This window comes from Mus caroli, unplaced genomic scaffold (genome assembly GCF_978045245.1).
Source record: "Mus caroli unplaced genomic scaffold, Mus_caroli_1 scaffold_3, whole genome shotgun sequence".
In the NCBI taxonomy this organism is placed as follows: Eukaryota; Metazoa; Chordata; class Mammalia; order Rodentia; family Muridae; genus Mus; species Mus caroli.
The window spans coordinates 148,110,206-148,125,971 of NW_028227258.1; positions in this window are offsets into that span (position 1 = coordinate 148,110,206).

The window sequence follows — 15,766 nt, forward strand, 5'->3', positions numbered from 1 at the left end:
CCTTCTGCTTTAGATATCAGACATTGAGGCAGAAAAAATTCAGACTTTGATCTATATGCACCCTCTAGTACAGAGTTAACTCATATTTTCATAGGAGGTAGGTCTTGCTAACTCACTTCCTCATAGGAGGTAGGTCTTGGTAAGTAGCTCTAATTCTTTTTTTTATTTTCTTTTTATATAAAAGCTACTGAGTAATTTGGCTAAGTATAAGTTGATTTGTCTTAAGATAAAACAGAAAAGAGTAGCAATTTTAAAAGGAGTTGTTTCAATAATCAATCACAAAAGAAAACTATTGTATATTTTTATTTTTAATTGATAATTTATAACCATTTATATGTATGAGATACTCTGTGATGTTTCTATTTTAACTTTGTATTGATTCTTTGTGAATTTTCCACCCACAATGCACTCCAATCCCACTCATTTTCTTGTCCCTCCATACCTGCTCTCTACCCTTGCAACCAACACCACAAAGAAAACAAATTAAACAAACAAATAAAAAAATAAAAAAATCTTTCCTTGGAAACTCAGGTGTGTCAGTTTGTCACATAGTATGCATTTTCACCTAAATATCTTTACTTGTAAACGTTCATTGCCTTGAGTCATTGGTCTATGTGGAGGCCTCTGGCTTCTGCTACACAACCAATACTGGCTTCTCATAAGGACTCTTCTCAGATAACCTGCTGATGCCCTGTGTCACGGAGACCGTGCCACTTTGGATCTACAGAACTGGCCCTTTCACAAGCTCCATCAGTTCATAGATGGGCTAAATGTTGAGGTGGGACAACTCAAAGCCCCGAATCTGGGCTTGGCTGGTAGCTGAGTTGGCCAGTCTGAGCTATCCTGTGTTCCTACCACCAGAGCCAGCTTTTCAGAACTATCCTGGTGAGGGACAGGGCCAGCTCACCCAATGACACAGTCAGCAAGGGGCAGGGCCAACTGAACCTCCCTGGCTACTGGTGGCAACCTGAATCAGGGACATCTGCTTGAACTTTGGTGGTAATATGGGCCACAGACATCAACAGAGGCCTTTGCTACTACAGACCCTTGGCAGCAGCATGGACCAGAACCTCACAATGACCTCAGGTGGCAGTACAGGGTGTTCATATAAGGCTGTTCCTAATCACCCTCATGTCTCTGGTTCCACCTCTTCATTGTGCACACACCATTTGATTCCTTTTCTCTTCCATCTTTCTAGCTCTTACTTGCTCATTGTAGTGGTATCCCAAACTCAGGGTGTTTTGCACCCTGCATACACCTCACAGAGGCAGGTGGGAGTTACAGTGTGATGTTTCAACCAACATGTACATTATAGAATTACCATATCAATGAAAAATTTTATCAATTGGTAAATTTTAAACAGAATCAGAATTGTAAGGATTTGCCCAAGTATTAAGCTCAATACATCACTTAAATTATTCAAGTCAATGTTACTATCAAATGGCATTAATTAATATCTTTTGGAGGATGTGTAACTACTGTACTGAGGTTCTAATTTGGCCTCACCTATGCTAAGCAAAGCAGTCTTGAGTTTTTGAGAGAGATGCACTCTATCCCTTAGCTATATTACTACTTCTTGTATTTATACAGGAATTCTGCCCAATAGCATACAATACTGTGAAGCTTTTAAAAATGTATTTTTATTATACTTTGAAAATGTTATATATGTACATAACATATTTTGATTATATTAATCTCCCAATTCTCCTTCTCCCATCCTTCTAAACCTTCGCTGTGTCCCCCTTCTAACTTCTTGTTCTTTTTATTTTTCATGATGCACTAAGCCCAATTATCTTTTCCTGTATGAGTTTATAGGGCCATCCAATGAAACATGGACAACCTACCTAGGGCCACAATCTGGAGGATCACTGTGAGAGTCATAACCCTTTCACAGAGATCATTTAAGACCATCAATAAATACATATATTTACACTACAACCAATAACACTAGCAAAATTATAGTCATGAGGTAGAAATAAATATAACTTTTTATGGTTGGGCTCACCACAACATGAGGAACTGTCTTAAAGGGTCATAGAAGTAGAAATATTGAAAACCACTGCTTTGGATTAGAGGAGAGGTGGGGGCGCAATATAGTAATAATCTAAAGAAAATAAAAGTCTATAAAAATGAGTATTCTTCTTTCAGAAGCCATCAGCTACTAATAGCTCTTCAGCAAGCTGTGGGAACTTGAAAGCTTGAGCTTCTAACTAAACCATACTTTAATGTTGACTAGCTAAATCTTGTGCCAGCAAACAAAGATGATGTGATGTGAGTTCATGTGTGTGATGATTTGTATATTCTTGGGCCAGGGAGTGGCAACATTTGGAGGTGTGGCCTTGTTGGAATAGGTGTGACCTGGTTGGAGTAGGTGTGTCACTGTGGGTGTGGGCTTAATACTCTCACCCTAGGTGCCTGGAAGTCAGTCTTCCACTAGCAGCTTTTGGATGAAGACAGAAATCTCAGCCCCTCCTGCACCATAGTTGCCTGGATGCTGCTATGCTCCCACCTTGATGGTAATGGACTGAACCTCTGAATCTGTAAGCCAGCCCCAATTAAATGTTGTTTTTTTTATAAGATTTGCTGTGGTCATGGTGTCTGTTCACAGCTGTAAAACCCTAACTAAGACAATGTGTATACCAACTGTGTCATCTCCAGATGACATTGTTTCATAGAAGTTGTCTCCAAACTCTGGTTCTAACAATCCAATGCTCTCTGAGCCATGTTGGGAATAAACAGATGTCCTATTTAGCTTTACTGAGGACCTTCTACTTTCCTACTCTTTGCCCTTAGACTAGAACTTTTCACTGCAAAAAGAAGCCCCCCAGATAAACGCTGAGAACTGCACTAATCTATGGTCATGAAAGTCAGTATTTAAAGTTTGACTCATGCCTATATAGCAAAATAATAGAAACAGATTCTCCTATAGCGATTAAAATGTCATTAGCTATGGTTTCTTGGCCAGGCATGAGTATCCTCTTGTAGGCAGGCCTTAAATTTAATCAGTACATTGTTAGTTACTCCACAACTTTCATACTGTTATTGCATGAATAGGTACATCTCCCAAAGCTGATTGTTATCATAGCTTTCAAGTTCACAGCTGGGTTATGCTGCTGATGACTTTTCTCCCCAATAAGCTTGCACAGCTCTTTCTCCTACTGTGAAAGCAATCCAGCAAGGAAGAAGCATCCAGGTCAGTTGCAATCTTGACTGTTCTACATCTTGTGACTAAAGTATCTTCAGTGATATGATCTTACCATCAGATAACTAATAGAATTATATGGTTTTATAATTATTACTAAATCTATTTATTCATTCATGTATTTGTTTATTTCTTTCCTGATGTGGGAATGGTACAAGAATTAAGCTTCAGTGCTAACATCAAATGTTTTATATATGATTCATGCAAATACAAGGAGGAGGCAATTACTCTGACCAATGCCCGCCTCTAGTGAAAGGGAGCTTTTTCCCAGCTATGTGCCTGTTGGGAGGTCCTAAGTATGCTTTACACTTTAGTATGATTCATACTTTGTTTTTGGTTTCCTATACAAGAAAGCTCTTTCTTTCAATCCTCTCTGCCTTCATTTCTCTATCATCTTTCAGGATAATATCTTGTCTCCCACACTAAAGTTAAAATTTGTAGATTAATCTAAAGTTTTGAAAGGGAAGATGAAGTATGAAGAAAGAATGTGGGTATGTAGAGAGAGGGCAGTTAAAGAATGAACGTAGTGATTGACAGACTCAAGAGAAAACCTATATTACATAATTGGATATACCTGGCATTCAAAGAGATCCAGAAAAGGGCTACTAAATTGTATAACCATATGGCATAGTTACTATTATTATCCTCATTTCATGGGAGAATGCATCATTCTCCCATGCATCATTCCACAGTCAAGCTCCATCTGTAGTGTGGTATCAAGCTCTTTGTTCCCTTCCCAAGATAACAACACTGAAAAGGAAGGCATGGGAGTTTCTATAACATAATAGAAACTAGGGCTTTCTCAGAAGAGACAAATGTTGCTGGGTGTTCAAGGGAGAGAAAATATTTTATGATGAGGCAGATGAGGTAGTAGAAAAAACTACTAGGCTGATCCTAAAAATGTCTGATGAGTGGAAAGTACATCTAAGTACATCTCCATTTGTAGCTATGGAGAAGTGTATTACCTCTAGCATGCTTACTAAAATACACCACAAGTGTGGCTAAGGAGACAGCTGAAATGACTTGGGGATTCCTTTTGGAAGTTCAGGGAGAAGATAATTTGATATCACATGTACCCTAGAAAAAGAGAAGAATTATTACTTCAAAATCAAGAGGTTTTGGTCACAATTTGATGTTGTAGCATGCTTGAAGAAGTTACTAAGTTGGTTTGAGGGCACATCGTGTTAGTAGTGATAGGAAGATATATAAACAGAATTGCTGGGTTGGTAATAAGAGCTTAACTAATTTCCCAGTTGTCCTTTTAGAGTCTTGAGAGCAATTGGCATAGATTTTGTGAGTTGAAAGTGTCTTGGATGGATGAGTTCTGCAGAAGAGTTACCTGGAGGGAGCACAGGGCCTTGTATCCTGAGTCCAGAATTAAGGAAAAAAAGGGGGCAGGGGAAGAAGAGCAAATGTAATGAGTTCTCAGAGTGTTGAAGTCTAGGTCATACATATGTCAAAGGACTTTTATTTAGAATGTGATAAGTGATCAGACTCACAAGAAAAATTCCATTATCATATTTCCCTGATTATATCAAGTATAGTTTCACATGTATATATATATCAGGAATATATATATATATATTCCTGAAAAGGTTTTGCTAAGTAAATATAAAATATTTTATTTTGACACTATCTTAAAATTTTAAAATATTATTGTATTGACACCTAAAAGCTTTCATTCATAATTTGTAAATATTTTGATATTTTGTCATTCTAAAAGAAAGTTTATATGTTGTTGCCCTTCATATAAATTCAGTTTATGTAAAGCAAAAGAAAGCTGCGGGATTTGGGAACTTAGGTTATATTAATAAATTATTCAGAGTATCAATAGTAGGGAATGAACATCAATGCTGATGTCAGAAGCATGATCTGCACTATTTACTTCCTCCATTTACTGCTCTTCAAATATCTAGGAATAATATAGGGATAAATGCAGATATATGCTACATGAACAGTTAATACCGTCTACATTTATAATGTGGGCAGGGATAAGGAATTATAATTATCATGAAGGATTTTAAAACAGGTTCAGGAAGAATTAGCCATAAGGAAGACACTACAAAGATGCTTATGAAAGCTATGGAGTTGTCCCTTGTGATGGGCTTTGTCAGGCAGAACTAATTATCTGTAGATGATAAGAGAAAATATGGTGAAAAACAGCAGTCATTTCCCATGGCGGGAGTATCCATTTAAAACCCAACAACTCCCTGAACCATGAGATAATTGAAACAGTACCAAAGCCAGCGTGAATAACAAGGCATGCACTGTCTTTCTTAGAAAGTAACAGGGGCAGCTTGCAAAATGAACTTCAAATGCATTCCAGAAAATTACATTTTGCCTAGTTTGGTGGTACATAGCTATAATAATAGCACCTGGGAGGGTTCCAGGCTTGCCTGTGCTACTAAATAAGAGCTGGTTTCAAGGGATAAACAAAACAAAACAAAACAAAACAAAAAAACAAACAAAACAGAACAATAAAAGTATGCAGAAAGAGTAAATACTATTTGTAAGTGATCCAGTTCATTTAAATAGAATAATATAGTGACTGCTAAGTAATCCAAACTAATAAACTTAACTTGTCAGTGTTTGCAACTAGTAATATCTCTAAATGTTTTAGTACTAACCTAAAATAAACATTGAAGCATTTAATAGAGCTTTGTGTATACAATTAGCAGTTGAAACTAAGATTTGTTTAGATCAGTGAATATTTATTTTGAATTAAAAGAGATAATACATAGGAGCGTTTAATATTCTAACAAAACTATAAAGCTCTATCAAACTCGGATGATTTTTACTCCTCAGCTTCAGTTAAGAGCAGGAGCAGTGACTCCTGATGCTTTGCTGCAATTCCCTCTAACAGTGTTGCGCCCAACCTTCTCTACTTCCCAAACAGGGCACATCTCAACACATCATGCATATTATGAATGGATTGTTTGTGATGCCTCCTACTATGTTAGCACCAAAATTATTGCTTACAGGTAGAAAAAAGTTTGATATGTAAGAGAACAGATTGGATAGTGACTGTGTTTACTATCACTTAAGAAAGTCAGGGATCAAAAACTATAATAGTACCACTTGATATTTACCTATTCAGTTACGAGATGATGACCTGAATGTTGCCGGAGATACAAGGAAAGAAAGGTAAAGATATTCAAAAATACAGTAAACATTTTTTAAATCAAATGAGATAGGAATGAGGATGTAGGATATTAAGTGGATATTTGAATATTTTCCAATTAATTTTCTGTTTTTAAACCTGTTATGAGATAATAAAAATATTACTAATGAAAATGATGTAGTAAACTACATTGTTTACAAAAATCCATGATATAAAATTTGTATTATGATTAAATTTTAGAAAGCAGTTATACTGATGTAAATTTGAAATAGAAATGAACAAGATTATGTGGTATTTCTCTAATGCTTGCTGCTTTATTCTTGCTGAATTATGAAAGAGAAATATAAGTCATGGTAAACCACATTGATATTCATGTATTCCTTTCTTTCCTAATGTCGATCTCCTATCTCAACTGAAAGGCAGCATAGTCTTCAAGTTTATAAGATACTCGTAGACAGTTTAAATGCAACCTGCAGGAAACAATACAAAATCAATCCAAAATGAGCAGGTTTCTCAGATCACCTCTATAAAGGAAGATTCAAAAACAGGATATTTGTGTTATGCAAATTATACATGGGATATTTGCAAACAGTAGTAATATTCACATATTAAGAAGCTGTTGCTGAAATAGTATAAAATTGGTGATGGTGAATAACATAATTAAAATATAAATGCTCACATAATTCTCTTGAACAAGTAAACCTAATCCTTTTAAATATGATGTTTATTCATCATAAGAAAAATGCATCCTGTCAAGAGAAACTAATTGGCAACATATTTAGGTAGAATATGACTGCAAAACTGTAATTACAAGCTTTGCCATCTTATGACGAAATAACAAAACTAAGTTCTTAAAAAAAAAAAGTCTCATCTTTCCCTCAAGTAAGCATTTCAGACCAATCATTGCAAACTATCATTTAGGTTCTTATGTCATTCATAGATTTCTTTTTATGACATCCATGTAGTAATTTAAATAAAATATCTGGAACTGAACTTGTGCCCCAGAGCTCCATACCCAAATATAATCAGGAGAGAGCAGGATTTCCAGGAGTGCTGGCTTGCATGTGAGTACAGGTAAGACCACCACTTCTGCTCAAATTCCTGGCCCAAGGTGGACCTGCCCTGAGCCATCAAGTCACAGGATCCAAGGAACAGCGAGAGACAGGATCCTTCCGGTTTCAGGCTGTACCTGGAGTTCACCCTATGCCATAGCTGTCCAAACCCAAATTCCTCCCAGAGAGAGCAGGTCTCCCAGGAGTTCTGACACACAGACTCACAGGAGGGACAAGCCACAGTCAGAGATAGCAAGACCAGCTAACACCAGAGATAAAGAGATGGTGAGAGACAAGGGCAAGAACATAATCAAAAGAAAGGAAGGCTATTTAGCATCATCAGAACCCAATTCTCCCACCACAGTGAGCTCTGGATACCCCAACACACAAGAAAAGCAAGACTCTGATTTAAAATAATATCTTATAATGTTGATAGAGGGCTTTAAGAAGGACATAAGTAACTCCCTTAAAGAAATACAAGAGAACACAGGTAAACAGCTTGAAGCCCTTAAAGGGGAAACACAAAAATCCTTTAAAGAACTGTAGGAAAACACAAATAAACAGGTGAAGGAATTCAACAAAACCATTCAGGATCTAAAAATTGAAATAGAAAAAAAAATGAAATCACAAAGATAGAGATAGAAAACCTAGGAAAAAGATCAGGACTCATAATTGCAAGCGTCACCAACAGAATACAAGAGATAGAAGAGAGAATCTCAGGTGCAGAAGATACTATAGAAAACATTGACAAAAGAGTCAAAGAAAATGCAAAATGCAAAAAGCTCCTAACCCAAAACAGCCACAAAATTCAGGACACAACAAGAATACCAAACCTAAGGATAATAGGTATAGAAGAGATTAAAGATTCATAACTTAAAGGGCCAGTAAATATCTTCATCAAAATTATAGAATAAAGCTTCACTAACTTAAAAAAAAAAAAAAAAAAAAAAAAAAAAAAAGATGCCGACAAGATACAAGAGGCCTACAAACTCCAAATAGATTGGACCAGGAAAGAAATTCCTCCCATCACATAATAGTCAAAACACCAAATGCACAAAACAAAGAAAGAATATTAAAAGCAGTAAGGGAAAAGGGTTAAGTAACATATAAATACAGACCTGTCAGAATTACCCCAGACTTCTCACCTGAGACTATGAAAGCTAGAAGATCCTGGGCAGATGTTATACAGACCCTAAGAGAACACAAATGCCAGCCCAGGCTACTATACCCAGCAAAATTCTCAATTATCATAGATGGAGAACCCAAATATTCCATGACAAAAACAAATTTACATAATATCTTTCCACAAATCCATCCCTACAAAGGATAATAGATGGAAAATACCAGTACAAGGGGGGAAACTATACCCTAGAAAAGCAAGAAAGTAATCTTTTAACAAATCCAAAAGAAGATATCCACACAAACATGAGGCTATGCCAGTGCCTGGCAAATACAAAAGTTGATGCTCACAGTCACCTATTGGATGGAACACAGGGTCCCCAGTGAAGGAGCTAGAGAAAGTACCCAAGTAGCTGAAGGGGTCTGCATCCTTATAGGAGGAACAACAATATGAACTAACCAGTATCCCCCAGAGCTTGTGTGTTTCTAGGTACATATGTAGCAGAGGATGGCCTAGTCGGCCATCAATTGGAGGAGAGGCCCTTGGTCTTGTGAAGATTCTATGCCCCAGTATAGGGGAATGCCAGGGCGAGGAAGTGGGAGTGAGTGGGCTGAGGAGGAGGGGGAAGGCAGAGAGTATAGAGGATTTTCAGAGAGGAAACTAGGAAAGGGGATAGCATTTGAAATGTAAATGAAGAAAACCTCTAATAAAAAAATAACATCAAAAATAACAAAAAGCAAAAATAACGATTCCTTAATATCTCTTAACATCAATGGACTCAATTCACCAATAAAGAGACATAGATTAACAGACTGGATACATAAACAGGACACAACATTTTGCTGCATACAGGAAATGTACCTCAGTTTCAAAGAAAGATACTACCTCAGAGTAAAGCACTTGAAAAACTATTTTGCAAGGAAATAGTCCAAAGAAACAAGCTAGAGTAGCCATTCTAATGTCGAATAAAGCAACTTTCAATCAAAAGTTATCAAAAAGGATAAGGAAGGGCACTTCATATAGGTCAAAGAAAAAATCTACTAAGATGAACTCTCAATTCTGAACATCTATGTTCCAAATGCAAGGAAGGACACTTCATAATCATCAAAGGGAAAATCTAGTGGTGGTGCACGCCTTTAATTCCAGCACTTGGGAAGCAGAGGCAAGCTGGATCTCCGATTCTGACACCAGCCTGGTCCACAGAGTGAGTTCCAAGACAGCCATGGATACACAGAGAAACACTGACTTGAAACAACAACAACAAGAACAAGAACAACAACAACAACAAAGAACTCTCAATTCTGAATACCTATGTTCAAATGCAAGTCCACCCACATTCATAAAAGAAACTCTAATAAAGCTCAAATCACACATTGCAGCTCATACAATAATAGTGGGACAGACACTTCAACACCACACTCTCTACAATGGACAGATCATGGATACACAAACTAAACAGAGACACATCACATTGAAACTAACAGAAGTTATGGAGCAAATGGATTTAACAGATATCTATAGAACATTTCATCCTAAAACAAAAGAATATATCTTCTTCCCATAACATCATGGTACCTTCTCCAAAACTGACCATATATTTTGTCACAAAACAGGCCTCAACAGATACAAGAAGATTGTAATAATCCTATACATCCTATCTGATCACCACAGACTAAGGCTGGTCTTTAGTTGCAACAAAAACAACAGAAAGCTCACATATACATGGAAGCTGAACTCAATGATAGCTTGGTTAAGGAAGAAATTAAGAAAGAAATTAAAGACCTTTTAAAATTTAATGAAAATGAAAGCAGAACCTACCCAAACTCATGGGACACAATGAAAGTAGTGCTAAGAGGAAAACTCAGCTCTGAGTGCCTCCAAAAAGAAACTGGAGATAACATACACGAGCACCTTAACAGCATATCCAAAAGCTCAATGACAAAAAGAAGCAAATACAGTCAAGAGGAGTAGACAGCAAACTTTGGGCATAAATGAACCAAGTAGAAACAAACAAACAAACAAAAATCAAGAAAACCAGGAGCAGGTTCTTGAGAAAATCTATGAGATAGATAAACCCTTAGCCAGACTAACCAGAGGGCACAGAGACAGTATTCTAATTAACAAAATCAGAAAAGAAAAGGGAGACAGAGCAACAGAAACTCTGAGGGTATTTCAAAATCATCAGATCCTACTACAAAAGCCTATATTCAACAATACTGGAAAACCTGTATGAAATGGACAATTTTCTAGAAAGATAACAAATGTCAAATTTAAATCAGGATCAGATAAACCATCTAAACAGTCCCATAACCCGTAAAGAAATAGAAGCAGTCATTAAAAGTCTCCCAACCCCCCAAAAAAGCCCAGGACAAGATGGGTTTAGTGCAGAGTTCTATCAGACCTTCAAAGAAGACCTATTACCAATACTCTTCAAACTATTCCACAAAATAGAACAGAGGGAACACTACCCAATTCACTCTATAAAGCCACAGTTACACTGAGTATTCTCCGTTGGAGATGAAATGGTTTCTGTCTAGTCAGGAACTTTTCACAATTTCCTTTCATAGAGAACTTCATAACAGATTCTTTTTCTACTTCAATCATGTTTAATGTTCCAAATAGATTTTAAAAACTGGTTGAGTGCATATTACTTTTAGCTTCAGAAGATATCATGATATTTGAGAGGCATTTAATTATTATAAATTATTTTGAAGACTTAAAAATGTAATACTGAGTTATATATTTTAAAATAACTTTTATTAGTTTAACAAAAATACAAAATAAAAGTAAAAATAAATAGTTGGGACATGGCATGTGGTTGCTGAGAATTGAACTTAGAATCTTGTTAATAACATCAGTGCTCTTAACTGCTGAACCATCTCTTCAGCCTCAGTAAAATCAAAATTTAAATATGTATATTATGATTTGATCACTTTTTATATCACTGCTTCCTAATATCTTTTGAAGAAAATATTTTAATTTTGATTAATAATTTATTGGTACTTTCTGTTTATTGCTTTTAGGCTCTATTTTCTCAAGCTTTTCTCTCTTCATAAGAACTTTATAGTTTTAATTTTTTATTTATAATGATTGCTTCATATGAAATTAAATGTATTTTCTCATATTATTTGCATATACAATAAAAATAAATTTGCAGCTATTTTATAAAGTAAATTTTCACTAAAAATGAAATAAAATAAAATAAAATATCTACATTTATTATAAAAGATTAATGATAATCACTTATTATATTTTCCAAATAACTTGTATTAGGATGCTGAAGAATAGTTACAAAAGAGTGCAGGCAAATATACAGTGTAAATTATATTGATACAGTTTTAAAGGTCATATGCTCACATTGGAGTAAAGTATTAATCATGAAATATAAATGAAAAATCAGAAATTTTTGTGGTTTTGCCTAAGTTTGTAACTATAATTTGTTTGAGTTTACAAATAACGCACAAGGGGAAACATTATTTTGTATGTATAAACACATATCTGTAAAATGGATTCAAAGGTGGGACCTCATGAAAATGAAACCTTTCTGTATGGCAAAAGTCAACCAAACAAACAACAAGCTCATTATCATTTGGACAAAGCAACAGCCTACACAAAGGGTAACCATTTTTTTCTCCAACTCCACATATAATAAAGGGTTAATACACAAAATATGTGAAGTGCTAAAAATACTGGATATCAAGAAAACAAATAATACAACTTTAAAAAAAATGGTGCAGTTGTAGTCAGAGAATTCTTAAGAGGAAACTCAACTCCACCTGCAGAAGGTCACTTAAAGAAATGTTCAGCATCCTTAGTCATCAGATGAATGCAAATCAAAACTACTTCGAGATTTTGTTTTGATTGTTCTGGTTTTTAAGAATAAGTCAACAATACACATGGTTGAACAAGAATCTCTGTGGTTAAGACAAAGTATCCTTTGTGTACAAGCCCAAGAGTGATACAGAGTGGTATAACTATATTCTGAGGTAGATCAAATCCCACTTTAAGGAATGGCCACACTGATTTCCATAGTGGCCATACAAGTTCGCAGTCCTATCAACAACAGATAAGAGTTTTCCTTACTCCATATTTTCTTTAACATAAGTTGTCAATTGTTTTATTGATTTTATCCATTCTTACAGGTATAAGATGAAAGCAGCAAGAAGACGACTCCTGATGACATTAGTGGCTTGGTCAGTCATCATCAGAAAACCTTCATACAGCAGATACGAACAAGAACAGAGGCATCTATCCAGGAAATATGCAAAGAGTAAGAGACTTCGGAACACTTATCCATAAAAGGGATGACTCTATCATATCCCTCACTTCAGGGCTCAGAGCACACTATGAAAAAGGATGTAGAAAGAGTGTAAGAGCCACAGGAGATGAAGTGCACTAAGGAAACAAGGTCATTGAAATCAAACAGTTCAAAACACATATGAATGCAGAGATACTGAGGTAGTATATGCAAGGTCCAAAGAAATCTATACCAATACGGCCCTATATCAGAAAGGAGAAGCAGACACATGCCCCCATCTCTAAATCAGAAGCTATCTCTAGTTGTTAACCATTATCAAATGAAAATTTAGGATTTTCCAAGGGAGTTTCACTTGGAGAACAAACTACTCTGCTTTTTATTGGATATTTTATTTATTTACATTTCAAATATTACCCCCTTTCCAGGTTTGCCCTCTGCAAACCCCCTCTCCTAGGCCCTCCCCTGCTGCTATGAGGGTGCTCCCCCAGCCACCAACCCACTCTCACCCAACCAATCCCACTCCACCGCCCTGTCATTCCACTATACTGGGGCATTGAGCCTCCACAGGATCATAGACCTGTCCTCCCATTGATGCTACACAAGGCCATCTTCTGCTACATGTGCAACTGAAGCCATGAGTCCCTCCATTTATACTCTTTGGTTGGTGGTGGGAGTTCTGAAAGGTCTAGTTGGTTGATATTGTTCGTCCTATGGGGTAGGAAACTCGTCCAGCTCCTCCAATCCTTTGCCTAACTCATCCTTTGGGGTCCCTGTGCTAGGTCATATGCTTGGCTGTGAGCATCTGCCTCTGTATTTGTCAGGCTCTGGCAGAGCCTCTCAGGAGACAACTATATCAGACTCCTGTCTCCAAGCACTTCTTGGCATCCCAAATAGTGTCTGGGTTTGGTGTCTGTATATGATATTGATCTGCAGGTGAGGCAGTGACCTTTCCTTCATTCTCTCCTCCACACTTTATGCCTATAATTTGTTTAGACAGGAGTAATTCTTGGTAAAACTTTGGAGATGAGTGGGTGGCCCCATCCCCCTACAGTGGGCCTTGCCTAACCTCTGGATATGGTCTCTACAGGTTTTCCCTCCCCTTTGTTGGGTAATTCAGTGAATATCCTCCCTGTTGAGTCCTGGGAGCCTCTTGCTTTCCTGGAATCTGAGACTTTCTGGTGGCTACTCCCAGCTTCCCACAGCTCTGCTCAATTTCCTGACCTTATATATATCATCCCTGTCCCATCCTATACCTGATCCTGCCCAGCTTTTACCTTGCCCTTTCCTCTCTTCTTCCCCAGCCCCTCTCACCTTCTACATCCTGTGAGTATTTTTTCCCCTTCTGAGAAGGAGTGAAGTGTCCACACTTTGGTGTTCTTTCTTCTTGAGCTTCATATGGTTTGTGAGTTGTATGATGGGTATTCTGTGCTTTTTGCCTAATATCTACTTATCAGAGAGTATATACAATGTGTGTACTTTTGTGAATGTTACCTCACTCAAGATGATATTTTCTAGTTTCATTCATTTACCTGTGAATTTCATGAAGTCATTGCTTTTAATAGGTGAGTAAATGTGTAATTTACTCCATTGTGTAAATGTACCACATTTCTGTGTCTATTCTTCTGTTGAGGGGCATCTGGGTTCTTTCCAGCTTCTGGCTATTATAAATAAGGCTGCTATGAACATAGTGGAGCATGTGTCCTTGTTATATGTTAAAGCATCTTCTGGGATTTCTACTGCTTCTTCGGCTGCACTTGACTCCACCTCTGTTCAGCCTTGCTATCTTAGTTACTCCACACTGCCCTGGCACTGAGTAGGGTTGGGCTGAGCCGAGGAGAGGCTGACTAGCCAGTGAGGAGTGCTGTGGAGCTTCAGGTAGCATTTCAGGAGAGCAGAGACCTTCCCAAGTGTCACAGCTCTTATGACAGAAGCTGTTGGATGATAAGGTAGTTCTTGCACACCTTTAATCCTTCTGGATAGGGTTCTTATATACAGTTTTGGGGTGGGTCCGGGTCTGATAGCAGATACTTCTCATTGGCTTGGTCTGAGAGCTTGGGGAAACCTTATTTGCATGTGGGCAGGCTTGGTGCTGCTTCTAAGTGTCTGATGGCCACACACATCTTTGTGGGGGACTGTGGGAGGCTGTAGATGTGACAGGATCCAGAGGCCCAAGGGGTTTGGTAGAACACCTTGCAGTGGAGAATCACCTGCCAGCTCTCTGGGGTTCTAAGCCTGAGCTCCACCAGGGACCAGGCTCCCTATCCACCCCACACCATTTGTCAATTCTTGATCTTAGAGTATAAGCCATTGGTGCTCTGTTCAAGAAAACTTCCCCTGTGCCCATGTGTGTTTGGACTATGCTTAATGCCTACTACATGCTCACTGCTCACCAGTGGATGTCCAACAGAAAATGAACTTTTTGTTGTTTCTTGTCTCATTATGTCCTGTAAGACTTTTTTTTTTTTTGTAAACTAGTATTTTTCTCTTTTTAAATCATAACAAAATAAAACAAAACTGTACATTGTATATTCTTCCTGTTGTTTTTGTTGTTTGCTTGTTTTGTTTGGTGTGTGTGTGTGTGCGTGCATACATGGGATTCCTGAGAGTTGGTTTGAATTAGTCTCTGCATCTATACCTCTTCCTGGTGCCTCTTAGTAGGGATCTTTTCATTCTGGGTTTTTTATTTTTTTATTTTTTTTTCATTTTTTATTTTTTTGGCTTTTGGCTTTTTGAGACAAGGTTTCTCTGGATAGCCCTGGCTGTCCTGGAACTCACTTTGTAGACCAGGCTGGCCTCGAACTCAGAAATATGCCTGCTTCTGCCTCCCAGGTGCTGGGATTAAAGGTGTGTGCCACCATGCCTGGCTATTTTGTTTTGTTTTGTTTTGTCCTAGTCCAATGTGTTTGCTTTTATTTAGTCTTATTTTATCATTTTATTATTATCCCATAGAAGTCTGTTTTCTTTGTAATGAGATACAGGAAATAAAAAAAAAGGTGCATCTGTATGACAGAAG